Source organism: Ammodytes marinus (genome assembly GCF_949987685.1).
Source record: "Ammodytes marinus genome assembly, chromosome: 24".
In the NCBI taxonomy this organism is placed as follows: Eukaryota; Metazoa; Chordata; class Actinopteri; order Uranoscopiformes; family Ammodytidae; genus Ammodytes; species Ammodytes marinus.
In genome coordinates, this window is record NC_137228.1 from 5,459,255 (window position 1) to 5,472,158 (window position 12,904).

The window sequence follows — 12,904 nt, forward strand, 5'->3', positions numbered from 1 at the left end:
AGCAGATTATTGGAAATATTCACAAGTATAATCTTCGGACAGGATCATTATATAAAGTGACTATTCTGGTGAGATTAAAGGTTAGATAAATATGGTATATAAAGAATATTAAGAGTACATTTTTCATTCGCCCACATACATTCCCAGAGGGGCTTCAGTTGTTGTTGACCAACCACGGCATGTGTTGACACTAGACTCAACTGCATATGGATGAAGGTACTCTTGTTTGCTTAAATTAGTGCTAATGACAGTAATCAACCCTAACTGATGGACTGAAAGAGAACTGCACAGCATTGATTAGCCATAGCTGCTGCATTTCATACCGACATACCATCTATTCATTGGCAAAGTGCCATTCTTACTGGAGCAGTTTATTCTGGTGTCCTATAACAGAGCTTATTTATGGACTCAGGCATGTCTTTTTCATCCCCGAACAAACTTTGCCGACTGTTCAGAAATCAACCAATTATTAGCCCATCAGGTTTGTCTGCAGTCCCAGGTCCCGGGTGTATACACACACACACACATGCACACACACACACACACACACACACACCCACAAACACAGGGTTGTGACCACTCTACAAAATGCTCTCCGAGAAAATTGCCTCTGTAAATACCTTGTGTATATTTTAACAGGTAATATTTAAAATTCTGCAACGGCAAGTCACTCGTGCCTTGATAGATGTGTCTGCCTTCTAGGTCGATGAATAATGCAAATGAAACTAATTCGTCCCGACCTAGTGCCAAGCCTTATACACATTTATATGCTTCGCTAGTGAAAGATGTGAGATTCCTATTATGGGAAGGAAGCAATCTGTATTTTAATAATGAACCTTGGCCTTCTATTCTTTTCAGAGTTGTCACCTCACATGACATTTTGTAGAACATATTGGCAACACTTGCTTAAAAGAAAAGAAAAGAGTACACGTGTATATACTTAGACCTTTACATATTTGGTTTGTCTTTCTTGTGGCATAAGTGCAGATTACAATGAAATAACTTATTATTGTTCTTTTTTTGTTAGAATTGATATCTTTGCAACGGGATTTTCTCCTTACAAATCAATGTTTGTCAAATGGATAGCAATGGCAGTGAAGTAATCGGTGTCCCCCGAATTGCTTAGCAAACTTTTATTCAACTTGTGATAAATGAAGGCAATTTGTCAACAGTAATGAATTGCAATCAGTACTGTTTTTCTGTTGCACCCATCAGAGTACTACGTTGGCACTTTCACATAGCTTTACAGCCGACTTTACTCCAAGCAACAGATCGTTTTGCTGTCGATGCAATGAAAAATTGAAAGTCTTACCCAACCAACATTTGACGCAGATGTTTCTACTCTGCTCAGATTAAAAAGAGCCCAACCATAAATAACTATTATATTTCTACACCGCAGACATACATCTTCATCAGGCTGGGATGTCCCACCTTCACAGAGTAAGGGGCATATAATGGAAGGCATGCCAACCGTAAATGGGCACAGAGCAGATGCCTTATAGCCAGATAATTTGATCCTGTTTTGTAGTCCAGCTACTTGACCAATGAAATCAGTGCCCCTAATGTGGCAAAGACACTGTTAACACTCTGGTTGAAAGGCCAACTGCAATGTTAACTAGAGCGTCCTGCAGGCTTGTTAAATGTGTTTATTAGTGCAATTATATGACTGACTGTAGAATGTGTCAAGTTTGATATGAACAACTTAGAATAAATATTCAAGTGTACGCAAGCAGGATACATGTCATTCTTGCATACTTTAACAATTGTAACATATTTTGAATGTATTCAGAAAGATCGAAATGACTTTGTTTTCACAGAATTTTGTCGGACAAAAAAATGGCTAGTCCACTCATGTAAAGCTCTCTAGATCCAACAAAATGTAATCACCGAGTAGCACGGCCACCAAGAAATTTTCACTGCAACTCCAAGCATGTAACCTATTGGGTATACAAGCTAAAAATAGGTCTAATATTTGGCCCAGTGCCATTGACATGTCCATGAAGTACCAGTATGCAAAGTTAATCAATGTCAACCAAGGTGCCACCTGTCAAGAATGGTTTCAGTCAAACCTAGCCGTTTGCTAATAGCATATGACAAGCTCAATCAGTTTTCCAACTTAAGATTCAAAACCAAATATCAGCAAAGTCCCCCCCCCCCCCCCCCCCCTCCCGTCAGCTAATTCATAAAGCCTGAAATCAATTCACAGCACACAGGAGTCGATGGCTGTGGATGGTCCCATCCCATGTATCTCTGCATGCTCATTCAGCTGGGGCCCTTTTGGATGGGAAAAAGTGGAAGTCAACTTCTACTCAATAAATGCTATTACATGGTCCTGGGTATGGCTGTGAAAGTGCTGTGTCTAATGAAGAGCTCGTATTACCTGTTAGTCTGCCTTCGCATTTCTGCTGCGGCACTCAAATCAAAGTGGTGGAGAAAAAGTTAGTGACACGAAATATATGAGTGTGTTGGAGACAGACAGACGGCAAAAAGTGTTACTCTGTGTACATGTACTGTAGCTGATAGTGTGCAGGCCATGCATCTGCTCTCAAAGTTTGCTGGACTCCGGAATTGTGTACCACTGTTTCCATGTATTGTTTATACGATTAGTGCAGGTTTATCTTTTATTCAACACATTTGCTGTATGCCTTTCAATGTTGCATTGTGTACATGTATAATTGATTTCATATGTATTCGCATTCTCGGCTTGCAAAGGGTCCTGTCCTTCAGAGAGACCAGACAATCCTATGTTAAGACTTTATAAACTTGATAGCGGTTATTTGAGGGTTGTGTGCAGATGTTAGAGGGATACAACTCTCACAATGACACTACACTACACTATGCTGATGTGTAGTAGCTATTTTCACCATCTAAGTTAGTGACATTTTCCAGCATTGAAGACAAAGTACTACTGAGGCTGATATGCAAGCATGGCAAAAAAAAAAGCAGAAAGCAAAATCATATACACAGTTATTAAGATTATCCAAGTCACCTTGGAACAAAATGGGTTTCCATGGCAAATTCATCGACTCCAACCATCTCATCACATGTCAGCAAACTCAATAGGATATTCAAGAAACAACAATAAAATGATGCTTAAAATGTTTAATGTGCTGCTGGTTAAAACATGGAACAAAAACAATGATAAGTCATTATAAGGCACACAACTACATATTTATTTATATCTTTTGTATTTTTTGTGAAAAAATTTGAACATATTTTTTTTGTATTTTCATGCTTTACATTTTTTTTGTAATTTTGATATGTCTGAAAAAAATAAATAATCAATCAATCAATCAATCGATCGAAACTACATATTTATACTTTCAGACACATGAATCCATTAAATTAAAGCCAGCAGTCAACGGAAATGTCAGGGGAAGTGACTAACACTGTCTTCCATCAACAACTACAATTGAGATGCCCCTGGGCAACGCTCTCTGTCCTCAATTACTCCACTGGGGCTGCTCAGTGGCCAACAGTGGAGGACTATTGTGTCAGGCAGCTGTGTACGTGTAAACCAAGTTGAACCAGGAAGGAATAATCTCAAAACATGTTCTTGGAGGTTAGATGCACGTTCAAAAGTGCCATTTTACTTGTGTGAACATAAGTAGAACGTTTGAACACAAAAGGAGCAGAGCAGCAGTTTCATCCTCCTTTTAATAATCTGAATACACTAGTATTGTTACTGAAAAAAGAGATTGGATAAAGCTCTCCTTGCTGGGTCACTAAATAGCCCCGAGTTAGTGATTGTATGGAGTGAGTGTACAGTAAGTGCACGCATGCATTTTCTATATTCAAGTTCAAAAGTTGACAAAAAAAGTGCAAACAGAGTGTCATCTTCTACCCTTATCTACTCTGATTTTCTCTCTGTCACGCTGCTATCCCACGCCTAATAGGCGGCAATTGTATCCAAGTCCAAGTAAGTGTTGAAAAAAGCAGACATTTAGGGAGATGAAGACACAATTGTGTTCGATATGACAGTAAAGAAACAAAGTAGTAATTGAGGAGAGGCTATGGTTGTCTGAAATGATAAAGAGTGACATTCAGAGAGAGCAGAAACAGCAACAACAAGACTTCAATAAATCAATGTTGTTATTGTACGGACTTTTTCTGTGACTGTGGACAGCTGAAATGAAAACAGACATTTGAATTCAGCTGGTACAGCCGACAGCGTGCAATGCTCAGTGCTTTCAGCCTCTAGTGAACGAGAGATTGCATGCAAATGTTACAGGCTCCCCTATCCTAGAGGAAGAGTGGGAATGACGCATCAGGCCTTCTGCCAAAGCTCCCTGGCAGTAAACAGTAAAAAGTGCACAACATGCCCGACCAGTTGAGGCAAGTTTGTGGATCAACTTCTTTTTTTATATATTTTCCAATTTGTTAAAATGTCCGTTCTAGTGTACAAATTAAATTGAGGGAAAAACAGCATTTATTTTTGCTCAGATTATTTTGTTTTTAGACTCGGAGCACAGGGAGTGTTCATCGCCCGCGCGTAAAACCTACTAGAATACGAAACAGACAGGAATAGGCCTGGCTTTGGCTATATCAATAATATAACTAATTATTCAGTTCCCTTTGTTATCAGAACTCATGCAAACAAGCACCAACAATATATCTACAGTGGAGGAAATAAGTATTTGATCCCTCACTGATTTTGTCAGTTTTCCCAATTACAATAAAATGAACGGTCTATAATTTTAATGCTGGGTTTATTTTAACAGTGATAGACAGAATATCAAAAAGAAAATCCAGAAAATCATATGAAAAAAGATAGAAATGATTTTGCATTTCATTGAGTGAAATAAGTATTTGATCCCCTATCAAAACATTGCTTAGTACTTGGTGGAGAAACCCTTGTTGGCAAGTACAGAGGTCAGACGTGTCTTGTAGTTGATGACCAGGTATACACACATCTCAGGAGGACATTTGGACCACTCCTCTTTGCAGATCGTCTCCTAATCTTTAGGGTTTTGAGGCTGTCGCTTGAGCATCAGTTCCCTCCACAGATCTAATGGATTAAGGTCCGGAGAATGGCTAGGCCACTCCATGACCTTAATGTGCTTCTTCTTGAGCCACTCCTTTGTTGCCTTTGCTGTATTTTTAGGGTCATCGACATGCTGGAAGACCCGTTCACGACCCATTTTTATGGCCCTGGCTGAGACATGCCTGTACATGTGCCTTCTTGAGCAGGGAGACCTTATGGGCACTACAGGATTTCAATCCATTACGGCATAGTGTGTTACCAATGGTTTTCTCTGTGACTGTGGTCCCAGCTGCCTTGGGATTATAAACAAGCTCCTCCCGTGTAGATCTGGGCTGATCCCTCACCTTTCTCATGATCATTGATACCCCACGAGTTGAGATCTTGCATGGAGCCCCAGACTGAGGGAGATTGAGGGTCATTTTGTGTTTCTTTCATTTTCGAATAATCGCACCAACAGTTGTCTCCTTCTCACCCAGCTTCTCACCAATGGTCTAGTAGTCTATTAAACAGCTCTTTGGTCTTGCCCATGATGGCGATGTTGGAGTTTGATTTATTGAGTCTGTGGACAGGTGTCTTTTATACAGGTAACAAGTTGAGACAGGTGTGTTTTATAGAGGAAACTAATTGAGATTAGGAATACTTTTTTAAATCACAAGGACTTATCTGTGGGAGCCAGAATTCTTTATAATTGGTAGGGGATCAAATACTTTTTTCACTCAATGAAATGCAAAATATATATATATATTTTTTTAATGTGATTTTCTGAATTTTCTTTTTGATATTCTGTCTATCAGTGTTAAAATAAACCTAGCTTTAAAATTATAGACCGCTCATTTCTTTGTAAATGGGCAAACTTACAAAATTACTGAGGGATCAAATACTTATTTCCTCCACTGTATTAAATGCATCATTTCTGCTTTGCTGAATGTAGTGTTCTGGACATATCCCCACAGCAGCAAATGCATACATGTGCGAAACAAATTGAACTGTACACACACGCAGAACCTGACTCTACTAATTTTACATGTGCTGATGGCAGGCATAAACACCCTAGAGGATGAGGTCACCGTGGGGTCATGTCAAAAAACCTGCCCATGAGCATTTCCGGATCAGATGCCTTCAAAATCTCTACGGGAATATCACACGGAGCGGTCAATTGTAATGTGTGTCCATGTGACTGTAAGAGAGTTAGAGACTGTCTGCATGCATGGCGACAGAGGGAATGCTCCTTGGAAAACAAAATAGCCAAGCATAATTTTGCTTTTGATGTTTGCGTATTCAAAGATTTTTTTGTATGACAAAGCTGCAGATAGTGTAGAGGTAAAAACATTTAGGGATAATCTCTGTCCACGCTTTGCAATACGGCATAATTGAAGCCAATTGTTTTGAAATCTAAGGGCAGGAGGCAGCACGGGGATTAACAGGGAGTATCATCAGAGCATGGGCGGACAGGAATATAGCAAGGAGAGCGGCAAAGGGGGAAGTCCAGGGATTTGTTCTTCTCGTTTACAAATGGTGGAACCAATCAAGGCGCCAACTATAGATCACAACATGATCCACCTTCTGCCCAACCTTATAAGCCTCTAGGCCTACAACAGCCTGTGGCCACTAAGACTGGTGAGGAGATGGTCACCGGAGACCAATAAGGCTCTGTCTGCTTTGCTTTGAAAACAACACACTAGGACGTGCTCTGTTATTCCCTCACAGAGAGGACACTGATGATCTTTGTATAACAGGGTGCATCAACGTTTGTGCAGATTTTTTTTCTCCAAACAGGAGGATGCTAAGAAGTACACACTCCAGCAGAGCATTGTTGAGGGTGTGTGGCATGACAAGTATCACTGGTTAGAATAAGTCAGGTAACAGGAGGTATCTGGACCGAGCCAACAGATTTGACAGTGTGGGGCACCAGTTCAACACCTCCTGCAGCGCTTCCGCCATCTGCCCCCCTCAAGCCCCTGTTCTCTCCAAACAATTTTTACATTTCTGCCGTTGTGTATGTGTGTTTTTTGCATCTCATTGATCATCTTTACTTAAAAATTTTTATGTGGACTCGTCATAACGCAATTGCCAATGCCATGGATTTGATCATTGAGGTTATCTTATCTTCCCAAAGTTTTTGATACATTTAAGTTTTAACCACATTTTTAATACTTGAAACAAAACGATTTGATACCAAATTGTAATAGTATCTCTGCACGTGTAGATATTTGCAGTAATGTATTTGAATACATTGATACTTCATTCACACACCGAGCTATATCATAATGCAGTTTTAGTGAAGCCAACATGATACACAAACAAGGGAATTTATTAGTCAAATGTTTTGCTCTGTAAACCGTGAATGGTGAAACCTATTGAAGCTTCCATTTTATTTCCGCTTTATTTGTGAAAGATGGGTGTTTGTGGTGTATTTCCCTGAATAAAGTAGCCTGGCATTCCCAGACCTGCCGCTAGGCGCTGGCAAATTGCTGCGCCTGTTGGTCTGGACACTCTCCATTGAAGCTTTTTCAGAAAGTCCAGAAATCCAGACTCGCGTTTCAATTGGTTCTATCTAATATGGGCGCGCCAGAGCCATTTGTATGGCGCTCTGGGGCGGACGTAACCGCATGACGACAGTGACGTGTATGCGACGTCGAAGCCGTGATAGTAAACATCAAAGATGGCTGCGGATATGTTGTGTGAGTTTGAGACTATTTTGGCCTCGACCCTTTACGATTTGGAAGACGGCACTCAAATCTTTCATTAGCAAGTAAGTGGAATGTTCTGTTTTGCCGACCGACCATGGCAAATGTTTAATTTAACAGTTTAACAACTGTTTGCTAAACGAACAGGGCTTAATATGTCACCTTGTACATCGCTCTGATTGGTTGTAGTGCTATCCAACTGTGTGCAGTGGCATTTGAAATGCACAAGTAGGAGCCGCCCCTTGAGTTGGAAATTACTATTGATCGTGGCCAGACCCTCTTTCGTTCAAGATATCAGGGTCTGGATTTCCAGGCTATGAAGAAAGCACAGCGCTGCAGAACCAATCATGATTCCCCAGTGTCAGAGGGGATATGTTTTAAAGTGCTAGAACGGCAGTACGTCTTCCCCGTGGGAACCTGATTTGTTTAGATTGGTGAGGAGGGGCTTTTATTCCTTCATATATATCTTCAGGTTTGAAGGCTATGAATGGAGACCAAGATACAACAGAACATGAATTCTGTTTGACAGGCTTCATAAGGTGATATGAGCAAAATGTTAAAACTAACACCAAGTCTGAGTGAACGATTGCTGTAAAGAGTTTGAGTCAATATTAAATATGATTGAAATCCAATGGCATAAGGGGGAGATATTTTCGTATTTCAAAGCCAATAAGATCAACGCTTCTCGTTCCAGAAAAGCTAAGCACTTCTCACTTATTTTTCCCCTCACAAACTTCAATTTGTATGAGGGAATACAATTTAGATAACATGTGTTTGTCTGATTAATTCTTCATAGCATCTATTGACTGCTCATTTTTAAGCGAAAGATAAAAGACAATGGCCGCAAACTCCTGCATCTATCCTAAGAACTTTGTTTGAAAAGGCTAAAGGCTCAAGCTTTTGGAACACAAATTGCACTACCTCCACTGATTTGATACAGCCCCTCGGTTCTAGTGTGCTCCAAACTGACTTTGACATGAGTGATGTCATGGCACGCTATTAAATTAGCAGAAAATGTGGGAAGGAATCCACTTGCGCTCAATGACACGACCACTTGCCGGCATGAGCCGAGATTCTGTCCGTGGCGACGCAGAAAACAGAGCTTTCGGTCTTTGGAAAGTAGAAGTTCATAATTAATAGTACATTCATTGCCGCTGGGCTGTGGGGCACTCGACCCTGCAAACACTAGGACAAAAGTTGTCAAAGGAAAATGATGATTGTTGAATGAAGGCCTAAATGCTAATCTAGTAAGAGCACTTGATCACATAACGTGGTGATGGAAAAGAGTTATGCTTTACGGATTGACCAACCTTCACACAAAACTTTAAGCATGATGAATAAAGGTAAAAATCCTGAATCAATTATCATTATCACATTGTAAATGGAAGTCATTTTGCGCATATTGGAGTCAGGAAGTGAAAAGGGGACATCTGAGGACTCAACAGGCTTGCCCAACATGTTTAATTTGGATCCTAAAACTGACTCATTGTATTCCTATTGCTTTCTGCTGCATGCCCTTCAGACAAACAGAAATGGTCCAACTTCTTTTTTTTTAAATAGGGTATAAAGGCCCTTTATCTAACTACATAGCTGAAATGTTCCCATGTTGCAGCCCACAGCAATCAGCACAGAAAATAAGTGGGTTATACATTTGACTATTATATCATACATGCATAAACATTTTCTCCAACACATAGCACTATGGAGTTGGGAAAAGATTCCTTTTTGTTTGTATCGAAGCAAAAAATAGAGACATTTTTGCCCTCATCAAAAATTGATCATTGGCAAATAGAAACAATGTACCTCTGCTGTCTACAGTGGTTCTGCTTGACAACAATGAATGTGTTTGCTGATTTCCCCTAGCATCCAGGTTCAATACTGTGTCTGGAAGATGGATGTAGCTTTTACAAATTGTCAAACGTCCTCTGGCACGCCGGACGGCCAGTTCTGTCCCCCCCTCCCTTGAAATGAACAAACTAAAAATAAATCAGCATACTCGCAGACATCCGGCTGTCTCTGAATTACTGAGCTGTAGTCCTAGACAAGCGCAATCAGTTGCATTGTAGACATTCGGATATCAAACACTGTCGTGCAGGACGCCTCCCCCTCAAGCTCTGATTTCAATACTGTTGCTATGACTCAGAATCGGTTTGGATGAGTCCTATAAATAGAGGAGGGCATTTGCACTTACAATACATCAGCAATGGTAGTGTTTTAGTGGGTGTGTTGATACAAATGCCTCTTTAAATGACGTGGGTAATTTATTGAAAAAAAAAGTCATTTTAAATAATGCACTGCCCACTTAATGTTACAAATGCCTTCTGTTAGTGCCGGCCGTATAGGAGAGACTCAGTCATGTATGTCATGGGGTTGACATTAATAGAAACCGTGCACAGTTCATTCATTTACTGCAGAGTGGAGTTCGATTCATTGGATTGCATTTTTCCGTGTTTTATGAGACGACACCAAAAGGTGGAGGAAGGTGTCGGGTAAGCTAATGCCGCAATCATTTACTGATCGTCCCTGCCCACCTTGGTGTAAGTGCAGCGCCTAATTTCTATTGCCCTTCTGAGGCCATTATGGCTGCTAACCCAATAACGTAATCGACTCTGCGCACTGAGCTTCAAGGAGTGTGGCTAGCTGCTTGGAGTACCCTTGGTTGTGCTTGTGCTTGTGTGTGTGTGTGTGTATCTGCAGTTCCCTGGATGAAATACCAACACTGTCAACTCCAATTGAACAGGGGGCCCCTTGAAACAGATTGCGTCCTCATAGCCTAGCTGTTTTGCAGAGCTCATATTGTAGCCGATGGCATTCCATTCTTGGCAGGTTGTTGCACAGTATTTCAAAGAGGTTGTATTAATTTTTCCTCAAAATCCATCGCATTCCTCTGAGTTTTGCATATTTGAGTCACTGCAATTTTTCCATTACAACCGACGATAATGACCTCGGAAATGTAGGCTTTTGGCACGTTTTCCAGAGCTTTGTCAATGCCTTCAAAAGCCCTTTTTTATTTGAATTCCATTGCTTCTTTAGCCTGATAGAAATTGGACAGGGATACAGAAAAGGCAAGCGATGCCTGTAATAGGTCAACTTAAAACAACACATGATGGGACATCACTATCCCTTGGGAGCAAATGTCACTTAATTGGGAATTATTGATTTTCTAACAGCCATGTGCTACTCCCCAGCCACCAATCAGGGGCCATTTCTTGTGTCCTGGTGAGGATTCCCCTTCATAGATCTTGATTAGCCATTTCCGATTAATTGCCGTGACAACAGGGAAACTGTTTTTCTGAGGTGGGGAATTGATTGACCAGGGCAAATCATTAAGATGTAGTCGATATGACTACTTCAATCCCTGTGGTGATTTTGTACAAATCAGAGGAGAAAACACCCACACAAAATAATTCCAACACGTTGTGATCATTTTTGGATGTAGTCGGGTCAAAACAGGTGCGCTGCATTTTCTACTCCATTCAAAGGCTTTCAGTTGTCATATGACCTTTCAAGAAGCACAGATGCAGAGAGTTTCAACAATTACATTTTAGCAAAAAACTAACCCTAGCAACACATAAATATCTCTATCTCAGCCGATTACACCATCCTCAACACAATGCTACTTTTTATCCACATGCTTCTATGCTAGCAGATTTCTATAATAGGTTGCTTTGTTTTAGGACTGGAGCCACTTGGGTTCCATTAACGGTATCGGTGCACACAACTGATGCTGGCCGCCACTACTGTTAACCACTCCTGGAAAATGTGAACCCACTCAACAGATATTCGACAAAAAAGGTTAAAAAATGCAATCATAAATTGTCATCGAGCTTCAGTGATGTTTGATAACAGAGATTTTGGGGCATTAATCTATTGCTACATTGCTTTCTATTGCGGTCAAGCCCGGGCTTGGAGTGTTGAATCATAACACTGTGTGCATGGTCAGAAAGCATGAAAATGAGGTGATACCTTGTTGGCCTGTGTTTGAGTTGCCACTGGAAAGCTCATCGTGGATGAGTGCATTCTGCGACTGTTCATATATCAAGAATGCCCTATTATAATCTTCTGGGAAATTGGGAAATACACTCCGCCTGACCCGCAATCCTTTCCTCTTTTCCTGGCAGGCTGCCGAGAGCAAAAAGCCCTGCGTGGCATATTATTGTGTATGATTCAAAAAACTAAACAAAAAAAACTGTAGTTTCAGGGACAATTGGACATTATTCACACATCGAGGCCTTTCTCTGACCTCTGGGGGAACAATGTCGGACAGCTGTCGGCTATCGAATATGCCTCAACCAAGCTGGGTGAAAGGTGACGGGATGCATCTCAGGCCCGCAGCATCACTCACAAATTAAGCTTGACATATACAGAAGACTTCTCCACTCCAAACCCATCCAGCTCACTTGGCAGGTGATGGATGGTGACCGGACTCCACTGAAGGATTCACCAACTTCATACTAAGGTGAACTGAACAAGCAGTGAGAAAGGCAGACAAGCGACCTTGTTGCAGCAATTACGGCATGTCAGAAATGGAGACACCTTCTAGTTTTATATACATTTTCACCCATTTTTCCTATATTGTTATGACACAGTCTGGATGCGCTGAAATAGGAGTTGAATGTCACCGACATCAGTGAAGTGACTGAAGGATAATCTGTAATAAACGAGAAAAGTCAGACGGCAGCAGCTCTCTGCTCTCTCTCTTGTGACGCCTCACGTGTGTAATGGCACATCAATAATTGAGTTAGTCAGCTGTTACATAACCAGTGGCTCAAGTGTCTTCCCACTTTCAATTTGGTGAGGTGTTGTGACTGCAGGGAATTAAGAAGCCTTCTCATTAACCATGTGAACACTTTTATTTCTGCCCCACAGCTTATCAACTCTACTGCTACACCCTTGAACATCCACATATTTTTTTCTATTTTTGCACAAGTTAGCTGGTCTTGTTTTCAATATGCGCAACCACATCAATGCAACTGAATCATGTCTTGTTTGTAAGAACAGAATAAGCTGTGGAATGTCAAATCCTTCCTTTTTTTTTCTTACTGTTAACTGCCACATGAATGTTAGGGACTGGGACTGGACACCACTTCTTGCCTCTAATATCTGTCAGCGTGGCACGCTCTCTTTAAACCAGGACACATTCATTGTCAAGTTATGACAGGCCGTCGATATAAAACCGCCATTATTGTAAGCTCTTTAATTTTCCAGTGGAGGGGTCGCCGTGTCCGGGAGC